The sequence below is a fragment of the Sminthopsis crassicaudata genome, chromosome X (genome assembly GCF_048593235.1).
Source record: "Sminthopsis crassicaudata isolate SCR6 chromosome X, ASM4859323v1, whole genome shotgun sequence".
Taxonomy (NCBI): Eukaryota; Metazoa; Chordata; class Mammalia; order Dasyuromorphia; family Dasyuridae; genus Sminthopsis; species Sminthopsis crassicaudata.
In genome coordinates this window covers 88,563,684-88,584,545 of record NC_133623.1, presented here as the reverse complement: position 1 = coordinate 88,584,545, position 20,862 = coordinate 88,563,684, and the positions used below count along the sequence as shown (strand labels likewise).

General features: G+C 39.5%; 1 long non-coding RNA gene across 1 annotated transcript in view; it reads left to right on the top strand.

Moving 5' to 3' along the window:
* Positions 1 to 302: 302 nt before the first annotated feature.
* Positions 303 to 20,862, top strand: part of LOC141548883 (uncharacterized) — an 80,123-nt gene continuing 59,563 nt past the window's right edge. The window contains exons 1-2 of the long non-coding RNA XR_012484141.1: positions 303 to 5,136; positions 18,422 to 18,477. This is a non-coding gene — a long non-coding RNA (uncharacterized LOC141548883). The remainder of the gene's footprint in view (positions 5,137 to 18,421; positions 18,478 to 20,862) is intronic.

The window sequence follows — 20,862 nt, the reverse complement described above, 5'->3', positions numbered from 1 at the left end:
CTTACTGGATTCTGGAGTACCAAAAGAGGTTTACTCAGCCAGTAGGGAGAAAGATGGAGATATCTCTTTGGACTGCAAGGTCCACTTCAAATTTCTGCCTCTGTAGAACACTCTCTTCCCTTTTTAAAATAAGTTAACTAAAGAAGAATCAAAGGTTCAGGAAGTCAGCTTCAGCTGCTCTAAATCACTAATTGCCGTGGCTGTCAATCCCATGTTGCTGGCCCTCATGCCTTTACCTTGCAGGGCCCATGCTCCAATGGCTAGGGCAAGAGGCAGGCGGGAGTTTGCTCGATTTTTTGGAATGTATGGAAACAGACTTTAATCACTAAGTGCATAGAAAATCAGAGGAGATGCTTGCACATAGATATAGAAATATGCATATATGATAAGAAACAGGGAGAGAGAGAGAGAGAGAGAGAGAGAGAGAGAGAGAGAGAGAGAGAAAGAGAGAGAGAGAAGGAAACTTCTAGAAGCCATTTTCTGCTATTCTCCCTACCCAAGAAACTGCCTCTTTGAGGGCAGAGCCAAGGTGTGAAGTGAATCAAGTTCTCCCAACATTCTGCTCTAAACAATTTTAAAATAATGCATCAAATTAAGGTCTAAAGTAGCATAACCCACAGAAGGTTGGGGTGAGGCCTTTTTCCCAGCCCAAGACAATCGAGGAGGACAAGAGGGGAGGTCAGAAGCAAAGGATGGGGGATGACTGGAAGGGGCAGCACGGTGATGACGCCAACTGATAGCAACAGCAGTAAGAGTACTAAGAGCTCTCAGAGATGGTGAGATGGTCAGAGAGAGATTCCACAGGACCTCTTGCAGCACTGGCTGCAAGACTGGGTGCCATTTGGAAACTCTGTTACCCATTATTTAGCTCTGGGTCACAATTCCAGGGGAGAGAGGAACAAATGGGGTCTCAAGGAAGCTAGGGAGCTCTCTGGCCATGGGAAAGGAGTTTTGAGTTTTGAGAGAATATGGGCCCTACCTGGGAAAGGACCATTGCCTGTACCAGGAGAACATGACCACATCTCTCACCATATCATATGACCTTGGAATGATTGAAAACTTACAGGCCTCCAGAACTAGCTGTGAAAATAGCAGTGAGAAGAAACCTGGAGCTTGGGACAGAAATCAGTAGAATCCAATTCTAACCAAAAAAAAAAAAAAAAAAAAAAAGTCTAACATTAATACAGTGCTTACTATATGCCAGGCACTAAGCGAAGGACTTTACAATTGTTATCTCATTTGATTCTCACCACAACTCTGTGAAGTAGGTGCTATCGGTTCCCCCATTTTACAGTCGAAGAAACTGAGGCAGAGATGTTTAGTGACTTGCCCAAGGTCCACAGCTAGTTAATATCTCACACAGGATTTGAACTCAGGTCTTCCTCGATCCAGGTCTGGCACTCTATCCACTGAGCCACTTAACTGCCCCTAAAGGCTACTTAATTAATTAATGAGAACAGTGGGTGAAAGTTGCAGAGACAGATGCTGTCTCAATATGCAGATAATTTTCTTATCCTTGGAGCTATCCTAAAGTAGAATGGGCTATCCTGGAAAGTGATGAAAAACAAGACTGGTTTAGAATGTGTAAAACTCTCAAAGGCCTTCTCATGGCCAAAAGGAGCTTTACTGACTAAAGTATATCGAGCAGGGGAGTCCAGCCAAGGGGATAGGACAAAGGGGTAGCTTACATAGGAACATTCTGGCACTTTCCCAAGGTTCCTGATGCAACAAAACCTACACGTGGGAACAAGATACGGAGCAGGGATGGAGAAAGTATGTAGATTACTGTGACCTCTAAGGTAGTTGCACTGTGGGCTTTATCTGGGAGAGTAATGTTCTTTTAGCTACTTATGCAAGGTTATGATAATAACAGCTAAAAACACATTTCTGGGGCAAAATTCGGGGCCCTACCTCATGATTTCCCTCCTCTAATAATTACTAAAGAAATCTTTTGGAAAGTGGGTGAGGGACATCCCTAAAAAGGAGAGAGTCTTAGAGACAGATGCTGAAATTCTTTATCGGTCAAATCAAGAGATAACGAACATGGTGGGTAGCAGATGGTATCCTAGAAGCTGGAAGTGGAATACAGTGTCCTGTGGGGAGGAAGTATTACAGGAACCAGAGAGAAACTCAGGCCAATGTCTGGTGATATGGTAGAGGTACAAGGTGGTGCTGGTCACCAGGGTACAACAGTGGGTGTCAGTACAGGATGATTCTTTCTGTACAAGATAACATCAGTACAAGATAATTCTACAGGGTAAGCTGGCATCTCATTGGGACCCACTCAGATATTGCATAGTATTTTTCTGGGACCCAGTTACCCCATCAAACAAATGGGGCTCACAATCTTTTTTTTTAATTTTTAAAATTAATTTTATAATTATAACCTTTTTTGACAGTACATGTGCATGGGTAATTTTTTACAACATTATCCCTTGCACTCCCTTCTATTCCGAATTTTCCCCTCCTTCCCTCCACCCCCTCCCCTAGATGGCAGGCAGTCCCATACATGTTAAATATGTTATAGTATATCCTAGATACAATATATGTGTGCAGAACCGAATGTTTTTGTTGTTGTTGTTGCACAGGAAGAATTGGATTCAGAAGGTAAAAATAACCTGGGAAGAAAAACAAAAATGCAGACAGTTTACACTCATTTCCCAGTGTTCCTTCTCTGGGTGTAACTGATTCTGTCCATCATTGATCAATTGAAACTGAATTAGATCTTCTCTTTGTTGAAGATGTCCACTTCCATCAGAATCCATCCTCATACAGTATCATTGTTGAAGTGTATAATGATCTCCTGGTTCTGCTCATTTCACTCAGCATCAGTTCATGTAGTTCTCTCCAATCCTCTCTGTATTCATCCTGCTGGTCATTTCATAGAGGGGCCTACAATCTTTTGAAGGTATGGAGTGATGGTCTCATTTTTTTAACTGCTTTCTGCTGGGAGTGGGTGCAGAGCTGAGCATGGCTTACAGGGTCCCTCTGAGAGGCGTGACAAGCTTGAGGCCTACAAGTTGGTTGAAGCAGTATCCAGTGGGTACTGAGTTCTCAGAGGGATCAGTGTCTAAGATTGGCCATCATCGGAAGGTTAATTAGCTAGAATCTTGAGGAAACAGATGTAGTAAGAAGGGGGTTAGGAACGATAGAATTGTACACAGTAAAGGTGTCACTCAAGTGGCCAAGGGTACATGTGCTAAAGTGTTTAAAGGGGGTTAGAAAGGTGGAAAGGATGACAGGGTGAAGGGGCTTTCAATTGGCATGGACACATAAGTAACAACACTCTTTGTAAATAGAGGCTTCTACCTGTATACCACAGGACACACATTACAAACATGTTATTTCCACAGTAGTAACAAAGTTGGATAAAATTTTTTTTTCATTGATCTAACAAAATATCCCACAAGTTACATCCTCTTAAGAAAACTGATTGCATTAAAAGTCTCTTCTCCAAACCACAATCTTTAAGATGTTTCTGATTTAGTTTCAATAACCATTAGAGTAATAAGGACCTTATTTCTCTCTCTCTCTCTCTCTCTCTCTCTCTCTCTCTCTCTCTCTCTCTCAGACACACACACACACACACAGAGACACACACACACAGAGTTACAGGCAGATGACTAAGTCAAATAGCCTTTTATCTAATTGTTTAGGATAAAATGACTACATATTTTCAGATCAACGATAAGATGTCACATACTTTCACTGGGCTCATACCTTCTACTGACCACTTGTTCCGATTATAGAAATTTGTCATAAGAGGAAAAAGCAGGGACATGATTATAACATCAAAATTGGTTCTTTAGGCTCAAGCCTAAAGGCACATATGTTGCAGGATAAAGAATCCTTAGCTCTGTTTGACTTCAGGCAAGAGTCACAGTTGGCAATCACACAATATGCCTTATAACCAGACTTAGGAATGATCATGTCGGAAACATTCCTGTTTAAAGGAACACAATTGGAAAACTGAGCCAGAAGGATCCCACCTTAAGCAAAGCCAAGGTTGTCTTCTCAACTCTTGCCCAGATAGAACCTGTAACAGTTCAGGATCACATCTTTTGAGTAGCTCATAGCATTTCTCTCAAATGGTTGATTACTGACTTAATAATCTATCTGACAATCATACCTGAATTCAAAACTCAAAAGAATATCAGTTACAGTCCCAAGAGATGTTATCTAAAAGAGCAAATTTTCCTAAGCACAGCTTAGGTCGAGGCAACAAAAATTTATGAGAACTCACACAAATAAGACATTTCACTTAATATCTTTCCCGTATTTTATTTTTTCTTTTCTTCTTGAGTTTAAACTAATTCTAGTATAAAGCTCAATCATTAGAAATAACTTCTATATAACACACAAACTTATAGATTCTCAGGAAATCCATTCCTTGCTTTGGAACTATATAATCAAAACAAACCCTTTTCTCAGAGCCAATGATCTTGCCCACAAAGATGATTTCAAGAAACCTGGCAAGCTTTCAAATTAAGAGGAGTTGACAGGGAGCCCAGAACTTGAACTTGCCGTTCCCGCCTGCCCACCCCATTTATTCTTAGAGCTGCTTTGGCCCGAACTCTCTGACACCTCCCCTCACTCTGGGGAGGGTGGGAAGAATGCTGTATACCTTCAGACCCCAAGGTGAATGGATAAGGCTTTCACTCCATTTCCCTTTTTTGACACATAGTAATTACCACCTGTAGGTTTAACATAATGACAATAACTCCAAATAACTTAGTTAACAATCTTACAACTTTCATAAGTGATAGCTAAATTGTTTTAGCTGTAATTTCTTGTTAACTTCAAGTATACCCAATTCCCTAAATTGTATTGACAAAATATTATAAAACAGTAAGGCTGATAAAGTAACATAACTGATTTTAAATAAATTGTCCAGTGTATTTTAGTTGTTCAGTTCAAATTCTAATAACATACAGGCTACTGGATGAAAAGCCAAATCTGGGTTGTAAAATCACAGAAAGAAACTTTCTTTTCCTAAACTATCACAGTTCTTCAGGAGGTCCTCAGGAGGGCTTGGACTTTCCCTCCTGTTCCCTTAAATAAACTTCCTTTTTGTTTTAGGGAGAAAAGAAGATCATTCTTAAAATTCAGAAAGAACATCAACTATCACAAAAACAGGTAGGAATCTCATATAATTTACAATCCAGGTTCCAATTTTAACAAACCCATTAATTTAAAAAGTCATTTTAAAATTGGCCAGTACTTAACTTGAGATTAACGTGAGATTCCCTAAATTCTAACTAGATGTTCTAGTCAAACTCAATTATGTTTGTTTTGGTCGTTTCCCAATTCACACAAACCTTTTCTCCTTTTGTGATCCAGGAAAGGATTAAGTACCAGTTCTACTTCAAGGTACAGAATTTTGCTTTGAAATTTTCACTGACAGCCTGCAAAAGTCGGACTTTTAATAAATATGCAAATATAGGCTGGTTGCTGCCAGAGCTTTTATAATCTACTTTTCTGTTTTCCCAAAGTCCCCAAACTCTCAAATCTTCTGGTCACATAGTCAGTATAAGTGGTTTACAACTTCCTTGTTCCTTTATGCTCCTCTCACTTAAACTTTCTTAATTTCCTTTCTATATACATACCCCTTTAGTGGTTTTTGATTAAATCCTCTAAAACTGCACTTCTCTATTTCTTTTTTATTCTGATCTGACACATCTCCTTCCTTCTTCTATTTACTTTTACCATCATGTCTCAAGTAATCTTCTCTGGACTAAGTATATTTTCTCTCTCTCTCCCATCTACTCACCCCTGCTGTAATCAGAGAAGTTAAGAAAGGGAGAAAGACAATGAAACTCATCTTCATGAAACTATTAATCTTGTCAATTGCTGTTAAAACCTTTAAAATTTTTTTAAACATTCAATTCTTATTTTTCCTTAAAATAAATTCTATAGAGTGGTATCTCAAAACTTCCTAAGATGTTTTGGAAGAGGGTGAATTCCTGGAATTACCGGAAAGTTTCAGAAATATTTTTCCTGCACTCTTAAATGATTGTCACACTCCTTAATGCTTAATCTCAAAACCTTTAGAATCTGTTTTAAGTTTTTTTGTTTTTAGCAGTTCTACAACTTTAATAATTATCTAAACTTTATTTTTGTAAATTTAACTTAGCCAGTGTCAGGACCACACACAAAAAAAGTCTTAGGTGGGGGTTGGGGAATACTCATAAATCTTTCCCACCATTCTCTCTATCTGCAGCTTTTCTTTCTGGTTACATTTAAAATCTTTCAAACATGACATTGTGCAAACACAGATATAAAGACAAAATGACAGGACAACTAGAAAACAACAAAGAACACAATTCAAGTCCTTAATTAAGAGACCCACCCAGATCCTTCAAAGTATTTTGAGGTCAGGCAAAAGAACAGGAGGCGCTTTTGCTTGAGCTCCCCTTTGCCAAACAGTGAATCCTGGGGCTTGGTAGGTCCCTGTCCCATTCTTGCAGTCAGATGCCCACTATCCCAGCATCCCACGACCATGGAGTCAGAACCCAAGGAGACAACCCACACTGAGGCATCCCCCAGGGAAGATACACTCCATCTAGCTGCCACCGAGGCTAGTGGAGTTCCAAGAGGGTCTTCACGAACTCTCTGGGCTTCCCAAGGGCTCTCACTGAGTGGAGTAGGTCTAGTAAAACAAGGGTGACCTTATCTTATCCTTATGGCTAGGAGAAGACTTGGAGTCATGATATAACAGCTCCTGGATTTCAGAACCAAATGATAAGCACCCAGGTTGGGTGCTTCATCTTATCCACAAGTCACAAAGGTGTTATTGTTTTTTGACCAAAGGTTTAGCAGGGGAATCTAGTGGGGTCTAACCAAGGGAGTGGGGCAAGAGGGTAGCTTATATAGGAAAATCCTGATGCAACAGAATCTACGGGTAGGAACAGAATATGGAGGAAGGAGGGAGCAAGAATGTGGGCCACTGACTCGAAGATAGTGATCCTATGGGCTCTATCTGGGAGAGGAATGCTCTTTTAGTTGCTTGTGCAGGGTGACGTTATGTTAATATTAACAGCTGAAAGGACATTTCTGGGGCAAAATTCAGGGGCCTGTCTCAGCCCAATCTCATCAGAAAGTGTTAGTTGTCCTGTCCCTGTTATTTGATGACGTGGTTGGAGCATTCTCATTTAGCTTGCAGATCCTTTTCTGCTCTAAGATTCTGGGGTGAAGGGAGGAGAAAGCACATGCAAACCTATCACTAAAGTGTAATATTGGGCAAACATTTCATTCAACTGCAACATTCGGGATAGCCACTAGATGTCCACAGACTGCCACAGTATGTTTTTCCATGGAAATTCATCAAATGAACATTTATTAAGCTCCTGTTGTAGGACAGGCCCTGTCCCGGGTGCTGATTATATAAAGAAAAACAGGGAACAGTGTAACGAGCTGTCGTCTCCAGAAGCTGCTGGATCGCTCTCTGGGAAGAGATCTGCTGTGTCTTCTACTCAAATCTCTCCGACAGATTCTTCTTCCTGTAATGAACCGTTGTCTCCAGGCAGTTGCTGTTAACTCTTGTCCAAAGAAGTGACTTCCCTTCCTGCAGAGAGCCCCGTCAGGCCTGATGTAATGCAGAGAGTCCTCTTCTTTCTCTGAGAGTCCTCTCTTTTATTCTCCCAGAGAATGGGCGTTTTTCTTTATATAATCAGCACCCGGGACAGGGCCTGTCCTACAACAGGAGCTAATGGGCTTGCTCCTTCTACCAAGTCAACCTGAGTTCTCACCTTGTAACTATCCAGACAACCTCAGTTCTCACTTAGTAATCCTAACAGAACAGCCCTTGTCCTCACGGAGCTCGCATCTTAGTGGTCCATGCAGCAGGCACATGTAGAAGTATGTACAAAATATAAACAAATGCTCATTAATGATGGAGGCACGGGAAGGAGCAGAGATACTAAGCCTCCTATAAAAGATGGCACTGAGGAAACTAGGGATTCGCACAGTCAGAGGTGAGGATGGAATGCACTCCAGGCATGGGGAACTGCCTTTGCAAAGGCTTGTAAATGGGCAATAGTTTTACACATGATATACACGTCCATGTGATATACAAGAACAAGGCCATTTTGCATTAATAATGGTGGAGATAAGTAAACAAATATGTACAAACAAGCTATACACAGGAAGAATGCAGCACAATTAAGAGCGGAGAGGTATTATAATTAAGAGGCCTTAGTTAAGTCTTCCTGTAGAATAGGGCACTTTTTTCCTGCCAAGGGCCATTTGGAGATTTATAACATCATTTGCAGGCCATACAAAATTATCAACATACAAAACTCAAACAGTGGGAGTTGGTGCACCTAGCTTTCAGTTGCCCTAGCAAATGATTTCACTGGCCTTCTACAGCCTTTAGGCTGGACATTCCCCACTCCTGCTATAAAACCTGGGGTATTAACTGGGGATTGAAGGACTAGCCAGGAAAGCTAGAAGAGGCAGAGATAAGGAGGGAGAGCATTTCAGGCAGGGTAGACAGCAGTGAAAATATCCAGAGCCGAGACAGGGAATATCTTGTTCCTGGAACAGGAGTGAGTCGGGAGGCATTTGCTGGATCAAAGAATACAGAGCAGGAAAGGAGCTATAAGGAAACTGGAAAGAAAGGGAAGTGGGCTGAGGTTATGAAGGGTTTTAATTGCCAAACAGAATTTTGTCTTTGATCTTGGAGGCAACGGGAATTCATCAAGCAAGGGGTGACACCATCAGACCTGTACTTTACGAAAACTACTCGGTGGTTGAATGGTTGGAGCAGAGAGAGACTTGAGATAGGCTGAGCAATAGGTCAAATGTAAGGCACTGAGGGACAGCACCAGAGTGGTAGCAGTATTAGAGAAGAGAAGAGGGCAGGAGGCAATAGACAAATAAAACTATTACTCTTTTCAGATGATGTGATGGCATACTTAAAGAATTCTAGAGAATCAACTAAAAAACTATTTGGAACAATTAACAACTTTAGCAAAGTTGTAGGATATAAAATAAACCCACATAAATCATCAGCATTTCTATATATGACCAAAAAAGCCCAGCAGCTAGAGATAGAAAGAGAAAATCCATTTAAAATAACTGGAAATTACATAAAATATTTGGGACTCTACCTGCCAACACAAATCAGGAACTATATGAACACAATCACAAAACATCTTTCCCAAAGGTAAAGTCACATCTAAATAACTGGAAAATAGCTGAGCTAATATAATAGAAATGACAGTTCTCCCTAAATTAATCTATCTAATGCCATGCCAATGAAACTCCCAAGAAATTATTTTATAGAGCTAGAAAAATAGTAACAAAATTCATCTGCAAGAACTAAAGGTCAAGAATATAACAGGAAATACTAAAAAAAAAAATGCAAAGGAAAAGGACCTAGCCATACCAAATTTAAAACTATATTATAAAGCATTTGATGCTGACTAAGAAATAGAGTAGTTGATCAGTGCCTCAGGTTAGGTACACAAGACACAATAGTCAACGACTATGATAATAATACTGTTTAATAGATCCAAAGACCCCGGCTTCTGCGATAAGAATGCACTATTTGACAAAAACTGCTGGGTAAACTGGAAAACGGTATGGCAAGAACTAGACAAGGACCAACATCTCATAATATAAGGTCAAAGCTAAGGTCAAAATATATACATGATTTAGACATAAGCAAATTAGGAGAATAAGAAATAGTTTAACTGTCAGATCTATGGAGAAAGGAAGAATTTATGACCAAACTGGAGATAGAGAACATTATGAAATGCAAGATGGATCATTTAGATTCCATTACATTAAAAAGCTTTTGCCCAAATAAAGCCAATGCAACCAAGATTAGAAGAAAAGCAGAAAGCTGGGAAACATTCTGGAGAGCAATTTGGAACTATGCCCAAAGGGCATAAAACTGTGCATTCCGTTTGATCCAGCAAAACCACTATGAAAAATCTGTATTCGGAAGAGAACATAAAAAAGGGGAAAGGACCCACATGTGCAAAAATGGTTATAGCAGCTTTCTTTGTGGTGGCAAATAATTGGAAGTTGTGTGGATACCCATCAATAGGAGAATGGCTAAACAAACTGTGGCATGTGAATGTAATGGCATACTACTGTTCTATAAAAAATGATGAGCAGTCAGACTTCAGAAAAACCTGTAAAGACTTATATGAACTGATACTGAGCAAAGGGAGCAGAGGACACTGTACAAGTATCAGCAAGATTGTGCACATGACCAATTTTGAGAGACTTTGCTCTTTTCAGCAAAACAGTGGTCTAAGACAGTTTCAAAAGACTCATGAGGCAAAATGCTATCCACATGTGGAGAAAACAATGTGCAGTATGAATGCAGATCAAGGCATATTATTTCCACTTTTGTTGTTTTTTTCTTTCTCATGGTTTTTCCCTTTTGTTCTGATTCTTCTTTCACAACATGACTAAGGTGGAAATGTTTAATATGATTATACATGTATAATGTATCTCAAATTGTTTTGGGGAGAGGGGAGGAGAGGGAAAAAAATCAAAATCTTATAAAAGTCAATGTCAAAAACCAATATATACATTAAAAAAAAGAAGAAGAGGAGGAAGAATGTGTAAAAGTAAAATTGGCAGGCCTTGTCAACACATTGGATGTGGTGGATGAGAGATGCTGAGAAGTTGAGGGTAACTCCTAAGTTGTAAGGCTGAGGTACTGGGAGGATGGTGTTGCTTTCCAAAATAATAGGGAGAGTAATTGGGAGAGCCTGGTAGAGATAATGAGTTTTGTCCCGGAGATATCAAGTTTAAGATGTTTGCTATACTTCCAGTTCAAGATATCTGAAAGACAATTGGAAAGGGAGATTAGATTTGAGTAGAGAGGTTAGAGAATAATATGTAAATTGGAGGATCTTCAACATAGAGATGCTAATTAAATCCAAGGGAGCTGAAGAGAATATCTAAGAGAGAAGAGCACCTTATAGAGAATCTTGTGTGATGATTCTGTATAGACAGTGGGATCTAGATGAAGATGCAACCAAGAAGACAAAAAAAAGGAAGCAGTCAAATGCTCAGATAGGATAGGAGATAGAACTAGGAGAGAAAACCTAGAGAGAAGAGAGTATCAAGGAGAAAAAAGGGTCGTGTCAAAGGCTGCACAGAGGTCAAGGAAAATGAAAATTGGGAGAAAATTGGATTTGCCAATTAAGAGATCATTGGTAATTTTGGGGAGAGCAGTTTCATTGGAACAATAACAGAAACTGTCTGCTAAGGAGTTAGAGGAAATGACATGGAGGCACCTGTTTTAGGCAGTCTTTTCAAGGATTTTAATCATAAAGGGCAGAAGATATGTGGAATGAAAAGTTATGGTGGAAGATCAATAGAGGGTTGTTGTTGTTGTTTTCCAAAATGGGAGAGACAGGAACATATCTTTAGGAAGTGGGGGAGAGCCAGTAGACAGGAAAAGAATGAACATAAATGAAAGAATAGGAATGACATAGGGGACCAGCAATTTGTTGGAGGAAATGAGAAGTAATGAGATGATTTAAACTAGTAGAGGAACTGGCCATTGTAAAGATACTTCATCATATGAGACAGGGGTGAAGAAGACTACATCTGAGTAGTGTGAGATGAGGAGGGGAGAAGATTCATGGCAAATGTCCTTGATATTTTTTGTAACATATGAGGCAAGGTTCTCAGCTGAAAGGGTGGGAAGAGATGAAGCTATGGAAGTTTGGAGGAGAGATGAAAACATGTAGAAGAACCTCTAGGGAAAGTGAGATAGTGACTTGATTACACAGACATACAAAGATTTCCTAGCAGCACTGAGGGCCCAGTTGAAGTTGTGTAACATAAATTGTAAAGAACCCTTCTTTGTCATGACAAAAAATTGAGTTTTTTAGGGAAAGTACAGGGAGAAGTGAAAAGTTAATAATAGATGATGGCAGAATAAGGGCACATCAAAACTCTTGAACTGGGAGATGGTCCATGGTAGGTAATGGTTAAGTTCTTACAAGGAAGAAAAATCCAACAAAAAAAGATACGGGAGAAAAGAAAGACTGCTGTTAGCATTCATAAATGGAGCTCTTTTATAGACTCCCAAGGTAGATTTCCAATGTATTCTCAAAGAAGCCTACATTTTCACAGGCACAACTTCTGTATCTGCAATTATCTACTTTAAAACATTAAGTTAATAGGGCTCTAAAGAGGAGCTTCTACTAGGAAAATTTGGCCTTACCTGCCATTCAATATAACACAACATTTTTTTTTGTTTGTTTAAAACAAACAAACAAGATAATGCTTTAAATAATAAAACATGGTAAAGGTAAAGGCTAGTCTAGACATGTGTTTGTATCTTTAAATATAGCTTATTAAATTACATTTGGCCTCTTACAGTTTAGTTGTGATGCTCTCAATAGCATTTATATTCTTTCCATTTCATTATTCCATACTTTGTAAATAGAGAATCAACCTAAGTGAAGCTTCACTTGTGTGAGTTAGACCTTACTACTTGCAAAAAGCACACATACAGAACAGTGATTTCCCTTATTTGTAAAATGCACGACGTCTGTTCAGCCTTTTGTTTTGTTTTGTTATATTACCCACACCAAAATCAGCATAAAGCTACTCAAGTAATGCTTCATTTCAGCAGTAGAATGAATGGCATCAACCAAACTTAATCAAACATAAACAAACATGATGAGCAAAATTAAGTTGTGTAATAGTGATGAAAAGAGAAATATTTAGTGAGTTATAATCAAACTGGGTTTTATTGGGCAACTCTCCTCAGGAAACATCACTGATTCACATAAGAAATGGAATGGACATCATTGCCTTTGTTCATGTGCCAAATGTCCTTCAAACAAATTCCGTGATATTATAAGGCAATAGAATAGTAAACAAATGATTCGTTGAGGTGAAAAAAATATTTATTCTCTAAAAATACATGCAGTTATTGCTAAGATGCTGCACAAGGCACTTTTGACAAAAAATTCTAAGAACTGGAAATTTAAGTTACTATGTCACCACCATGAACCTTGTGCCTCATGACATGCCATCTAATTGTGAAGAAAAAACATTAACACTAGAAAAACAACAGGCTTATGCACTTTCTCTTAAATCTTTGTTCATTAAAAGCAAAGGCCAGCTCACCCCAAGTTAACAATAGCATGACAAGTCAAAAGCAAATATAAGGGTGTGATGAGAAGGGAAGGACTAAGTACAGCAGGCATTTACAACATTCTTTAATCTCCTTTATTTAGTTATACAAAAAATCGATGTAAATAAGACTAGACTAACTGTAGTAGGAAGGAAAGAAAAGCTAACAGTAAGACTTAGTTTGATAGTGATTAAATTTAATAGTAGGGGGCAGCTAGGTGGCGCAGTGAGTGGATAGAGCACCAGCCCTGAATTCAGGAGGACCCAAGTTCAAATCTGGTCTCAGATGCTTAACACTTCCTAGCGGTGTGACCCTGGGCAAGTCACTTAACCCCAGCATTATAAAGAAAAATAAAATAAAGTAAAATAAATTTAATAATAACCTCAGCCTGCCCTTCTTAATACTGTACTTCAATTTTTAATTTATTGACTAGAATGTTTGCTTATTAAAAAAAAAAAAAGATATCAAATACCTGCATCATGAAATTACATTTTTATTACCAATAAGATAGGCCATATAAGAAAACAGGTCATATGGGAAACGTTTTGAGAATGCTTTTTTTTCAGAACGATCAAAACATTCATTCAAAACTAAATTCCCTTCTCCCCCCCCCAAAAAAAAAGAAAAAGTTAAGGAAGAATAGAATGAGGAATAGGGCTATAGGGAAGAAAGGGTTAAGCTACAGCTAATTACAGCACACTGATTAACAATGATTTGAGGCAGAACCAGCCAAAAAAAGATCCCTCCCTTCAATATATGGCTATGATTAAAAAGCACAGTCTACTTGTAGTGAGACAAAAAAAAGTTTGCATCTAAGAATCAATTTTTTTTGTTTACTTTTGCAAGCCCTCCATCTGTGTTACAGTTTATATTTGCTCTGCAGCAACTAGAAGAGGTAGTGATAAAGCATGAAAAAATGTCTCCATCAGTTAGTCATTGTGAATTCTATATTAGACACTCCACATAGGCATAAAATTCCTATGTGCTTTGTGGGCTGGTGGGACAAAGTTGATTTCATCCCTTATATTTATCCTAACAATCTACTGCTGAATCCCAAACTTTCTCTACTGAAGGAGACCGTCAGTGTTTGCTGCAGAGCAATTATATATTCCTTTTTCTTTGTAAAAGTCCTGGAACCAATTCTCTTGATTTTCTATTTGTAGGAAGCAAAGTACCAATTGTTTTTCTTTCTGGCACATTCAAATGCCTTGCGAAATAAAGCTAGTGAAGGTAGATTTGAAAACATTTATAAAAACTTAATTTCTTTTTATCTTCTTAAAAACAATCACAAAACTGTGATTACATGTCAAGTGTTTCCTCTGCCATGCCTCTACAGTGTAATTTGTAGCATTGTTTGCCAGCTTAGAGTAGGGTCCCGCAATTCCAGTGGGAAAATGGATATTGTCATAGATTTGGGGATGAACCGAGCTACTGCCTAATCGAAGTGATGTGCTGTGGGCTTTTGTTTTTGAGGCAATGGGACTAAGGGACTTGCTCGGGGTCACGCAGCTCATAAGTGTCTGAGGCCACACTGGAACTGGGGATCTTCCTGGAGCCAAGTGCGGCGCTCTGTCCACTGCGACAGCTAGCTGCCCCGAATCAAGTTCTGAAAACCACAGGTTGCCATCTTGGATATGCCTGGGTTGAAAAAAGTCAAATGTACCCCCGGTCAGGCGATGACACATGAGAACTACCACGACATCCCATGACGAGCTGGCCGTAGAATAATCCAGCTGGTAACAAAGTCTTCCGAAAACTGGCTTAGCGATCATTGGCTCCGGCGGCATACTAATTTGCAATTTGGTCCACCGGCAAAATAAGAAATGGGATGAGAACCAGGGCTCTGCACTTGTAAACCTGCAGCCTTGATCAGCTGTGGCTAATTTAGCCATAAAGTAACCTTCGGCAGCGCCCTGGGTAAAAAAGCTGGGAGCTCTCCCGCTTTTGGCATCAAACGTGCCGTTCCTGCCACACACTTGAAGCCAGTAACGTCGGGGACATATTTTGCTTGGCTCACTTGTGTCCAACGCTTCCTTTGCCGTTTCCTTCTCATTTTACAGATGAGGAAACTGAGGCAAAGTTAAGTGATTTGCTCGGGATCACAGGGGCAGGAAGTGTCTGAGGCCAGATGGGAACGTAGGGAAATGAGGAAGGGAAGGAAGGAAGCAAAAGTCTGTCTACAGGGTGGACTCCAAGCCCCTCTGAGGTTTCATTAACTAGGGTTCTAAGTGAGTCTGGAATCACTATCCACACAAGAGCCTATTTTGCAAGTACATCCCGAGCCTGAGTTACTAATGTGGGGATTAAGCCCAACCCTCGGGACAGGGACAAACGGTCCAGCCTCCGGCTTTCAAGGAAAGCTGCTCCCGTATGAGGTTCCGGCCCTTTAAGGGGCCTCAGTGTAGCACCGGACAGTTTGCTACAGCGCCATTTGTCGCCTTCTGGTTGAAACGTAACCGGGTGTTCTTTTAACGGACATAAAATAAATGTCGGCCTTCGGCCTGAAGAGGGAGAAGCCCGAAACGGCCATTACCTCCTGGGCCTCGCCCAACACCGCCATTGCCGTGACGCCTTTTCCCCGCTTCCGTCGGCGGCGGTGTCGTCACCGACGTCCTCTACGTCTCTGACGTCCTTACGTGGGGCAGCGTCGCGACGCCGCCGGCGCGCAGACTCAGAAGGCGCCGTGAGAAATCCAAGTGTGTCCCGCGCTCGCGCCCCCGCGTGCGCGGCCTGGGCGGGGGAGGGGGAGCTGGCTCCGGGATGGGAGGGATGTGGCGAGGGGCTAGAGGGGGTGGAGCCCGCAGAACTCTGGGGCGGAAGATCGAGGTGACGCGAGCTCTCGGAGCCCGAAGGTCTGCGCTGGCAGTCTGGGGTCCTTTTTACTCCCAGCCGTCCCCCTGGCTTCATTACTCACTGAAGGGGTGGGCGGCTTGCTGCTTCGGTGGCGTGCTGTTGGGCCTGGGCTTGGCGGACCCGAGTTCCAATATGGCGGCATCAGCTGCCTCGCTTTGTGACCCTGAGCGAGTACCTCCACCCGACTGCGTGTTTCCTCATTCTTGAGTGGGAATAAAAACAGCGGCCCACTCCCAGATGTTTTAAGGCCCTCAGCACAGTATCTGGCACCCACGAAGTGCTCCTTAAATGTTTCTTTAGAAAGCCACTGTCCGTCACCAAAGATCCCTGTGAAAAACAGGCCCTGCCTTCCAAGGAATTCTTTTCTGCTACTTCAAAATATACAAATGTGTAAAAGCAAAGGAAATTTTCAAAGAAATCCCAGAAAAGGGGCGCCCCCCTTCCCAACGCTGCCGAAGTTAAGGGTTCTCAAGGGAGAATCTGTTGTTCATCATGGGAGAAAGTCCCCAGGGAGTTTAGGCCCCGGTGGCTCCTCTGGACGGCCGTGGGCAGCGACACGCCCGCACCTTGGTTCCTGCACCGGCAGTGGCCTTGGTCATCTCCTCCCCTCCTTGCTCAGATTGAGCTTTGGAAATACACAGAGGAAAATCCTTCCGATAAGAACAGGGTCCCCGTGTTCGCCCACAATAGTCCTCAGTTTCCCCTGATAGACCACAAAGCCGGCCCTCGGACTTGATTGGCCCTGGTCTCCTTTGGCTGCTCCCGGGGCCACCAGGTGAAGTCTGGGCCTCTCCAAACTAGTGGATTTTCCTTTTTTAAAATTAAATAATTTAAAACAAATACAAAACAAAGACAAAAACATTGCCACGTGCACAGCAGAACCTAGAGATGCTTCAAAACATGAAACAAATTTCCATTGGAAGAAAGTCTATGTAACAAATCCTCCACATTGTATTCAGAACTATCCATCTTTGCTCCCTTGTAGGAATTTGTTCTTTGCTGGGTTCTTTTTACTTTGTTCTTTCCTTTCCTCTTCCCCCCACCCCCAAGGCTCCAATAAAGTGCCTTCATATACATACATATGCCCATATGTGGAGAATAATGGGAATGGAATAAGGGGTGTAGTTTTAATGATGAGGGTGGAGGAGCAGGATAAGGAAGGTGTCCTTGGAGGGGAATAGGTTAAGTAATAGGTGGGCAAGTGGCAGTCAATACAGGAATCAGCAAGGAAAGGGAATGAGATATAGACAAACATAATAATGATGATCAGGATTAGAATTTATTAAGAGAAACAAAACAGGGATAGTAATCATTGATCAAAGTTAAAACTAAACTAAATTTAATCAAAATAGAAAAATAGGGAAACTATCATATGCCATCCATATTTATCAATTTTCTCATACACTACCAAGATACTATAAGGTTGGAATATTGCTGTGGTGTAGGGAATGATGAGTGGGTAGATTTGGAAAAATACTGATAGATTTGGACTTAGGAAGGATGATGTTATCCACCTTCAGAGAAACAGAGGTCAAATAAGCATGCTCTAGTCTTACAGAGATATATATGTGTACATATGTATGATGATAGCTATCTGTGTACATTCTGAAGTCTAAGGGTTTAGCTCGGGAACTGTGCCGGGCTGCAGAGGAGGTGCCAGTGTGATTCTAGAACAGCCTGCAAAAAAGGACTTTTCCTGACTTGGTACCTCTAGGATGACTGGGGAAATGCAGCATTTTAGAGATAGACGAGTGGCCTTTTTCTAGGTTTTCAACCCCATCCGAGACGGTCACTGCATTTTTGGTGCCAAGGTAACCAAGGAAATCTGGCTCCTCTCTCCTTGGCATTAAGACATTAAAGTCTAGACCCCTACCACTCACATACATAGATGCCCCCATTAGAGAAGTGGATCTCAAAGTGTTGGGTCTCAACTCATTACAAATTATTGAGAACAAAAAGAGCTTTTTTAAAAAATATGAGTTATAGCATTAAATGTTTACTATGATAGAAATAAAGCTGATAAACTTTTAAAATATACATTTATTAATTTACTGTAAAAGGACAATGATAGTCATTATATATCAACATTAAGCAAATCATGTTTCTCACACCTATATAGGTAGGAGATACATGTTTAAAAGTATAATTTTATTATATATTCATTCTTAACTTCATTTGAAATTTTTTTTTGTATTTTTGGACTTTTTCAATGTATCTATCAGGTGTGCTGATTCCACCCCCCCTTTTTTAATATTATTTGTTTAAAAATGATTTGTTGTATGGGATAGCTCTCTGAGAGGGAAAAAGGAAAGGATACTGGGAGACAAGAAACCTCAATAAAAACATTTTTAAAAAGAGAACAAAAGAAACCTAACTTTTACAATGATACTGTTTACCTTTGTAAGTCTTGTACATTTTAGGTGATGTATTTCATAACATTATTTTGAGAAGGGGACCCCCAGGCTTCAGCAGAACTCCCCAGGGACCCACGGTACCAAAAACAGGTAAGAAACCCTGTTTTACAGCAACTAGAGAGAAACAAAGCAAAACCCAACCCATGCAAAAAGAAGGTCACAACCTTCTATGAAGTCAGCCTGGGTCTTCTCTGTCTCAATTGCCTGGCCACTGCAGGAGGCTCCCCTTGCATTCTGCTTACAAAAGAGGGAGAGAATTGGGAACTCAAAAAATTTCAAAGTGAATGTTAAACAATACATGTGTGTACGTGATACATATATATCTATACACACACATATATTTAAAAGGCCAAAAAGAGAAAATTAAAAATCAGCATAATTGCTTCCTGACTTACTGAAAACATATGCTATGTGCTACATTTGTATACCTCCCAAGTCTACAAAGGGGTGGATAGGGAGTGTCTTCTCATATTGTTTCATTCAGCCCATACTTGTTCTTTGTAAAATTATGACATTCACTTTTAATTTGCTTGTATGTATATGAGAGTAGTTATTCTTTCCATTTACAATGGTGGAGCCTTTGTATAGTTTTCTCAGCTCTTTTTACTTCACTCCATATTAGTTCATTTAACTCTTTCCATGTTTCTCTGTATTCATAACATTATATACATATAAAACATGCATGATATATATATATATATAACCTTACAACACAACAATATTCAATTATATTCATGTGCCATAATGTGTTTAGCTACTCCCCAAATGATGGGCAATTACTTTATTTCCCACTCTGTGTTATCACTTTAAAAAGTACTGCTATAAAGATTTGGATGTTTATCAAGACTTTCTTCATATCAGTTACTTCCTTGAGGCATTAGTTTATAAAGGAATCATCAGGTTAAACATTTTACTCACTCTATTTGCACAATTCCAAATTGCTTTCCAAAATGGTTGTACCAATTTACAATTCCACCAACAATGCATTAATGTGCCTATGTTCCACAGCCTTGCCAGTAACTGACTATTGCCATCTTTTGTCATCTTTACTAGTTTGGAGGGTTTGAGGTGAAATCTCAGGGTGATTTCAATGTGTATTTTTCTTCTTATTAGTGATTTGCAGTATTATTGGACTTATTGATAATTTACAATTGTTTTCAAAACATTTGTTCATATCCTTTGATTACTCATATATCGACAAATAACTTTTGGCATTATATATTGTATTGCCATATATAAAAAGTCTCATATTTATATACGCACATAGATATATTTAGAAATTTACATATATATGTATATGTGCTAAATGATTATATAGCTTTGTTACCAAATCCTTATCAGAGAAATTTGAAACCCAACACTTTTTTCTAATTCAACTGCTTCTCTTCTCATCCTGGGTGCATTAATGTCTCTACAGAAATTTTTCAGTCTCATTTAAATCAGTGTATTTTATTTTTTATAACTACATCTGTCCCTCATTTGACTAATAGCACGTTTCCTATCCATAGCTGTGTAAGATGGATGATCCGCTTCCCTTCTTTTTTTATAGAATGATATATAATGTTGTTCATGTATCTATATAGAATGTATTACCAATATAGTGTGAATGTTGGTCTGAGTCTTAATTTCTGCTAGAGTGCTTTCAAGTTGTCCCAGAAATTTTTATCAAGATGGCATTCTTTCTTACATAATTTATGTTTTCTGGTTTCTTGAACACTGGCTTATTGAGATTCATTGTTTCTGACTTTCTTGTCCAATCTGTTCCATTGAGCTATCTCTATTTTTAAGCCAACACCAAATGTTTTTGGTGACTTGTTTCACCATACAGTTTGAGGTCTAGATGTGTTATTCCCCCTTTCTTTCCTGCCTTTTTCATCCTTTCCCTTGATATTCTAGATGGCTTCTTTTTCAAAATGAATTTGTTATTGTTTTGCCATGTTTTATGATGTGTTTTTGGATAATTTTATTTGCATAGCATTAAAATTATAAAGTAACTTTGATAGGTCCCAATTAGTGTGAACAATGTGCAACAAGTGGTTGCATACTATTTGAAGATAATGTTGTAAAATATAACTGGTCACAGGCCAATGGAAATATGCAGTGCAAATTCAAATAATATGACAATATCACAGGATTCAGTATTTTCACTAATTTGGAATTAAGGTGTATTGTCATTTTCTGTTATACTGACATAGCCCAGCCATGAGTGCTAAATATTCTTCTAGCTATTTGAGTTGTTCTTTTTTTCTTTTAAGGAATACTTTATAATTGAATCTATACGAGTCTTTCGTGTGATGTAGTACTTTGGTTTCCAAATATTTCATGCATATTGTAATCATTTGAAATGAGATTTCCTTTTGACTACAGCCACCAATTTTGCAAATACTTTAAAATGCTATTAATGTTTGATTTTTTTGAAGTATGAAATGAAATTGCTCATTGTCTCACTTAATATTTCTGCTGATTGTCTAGAAT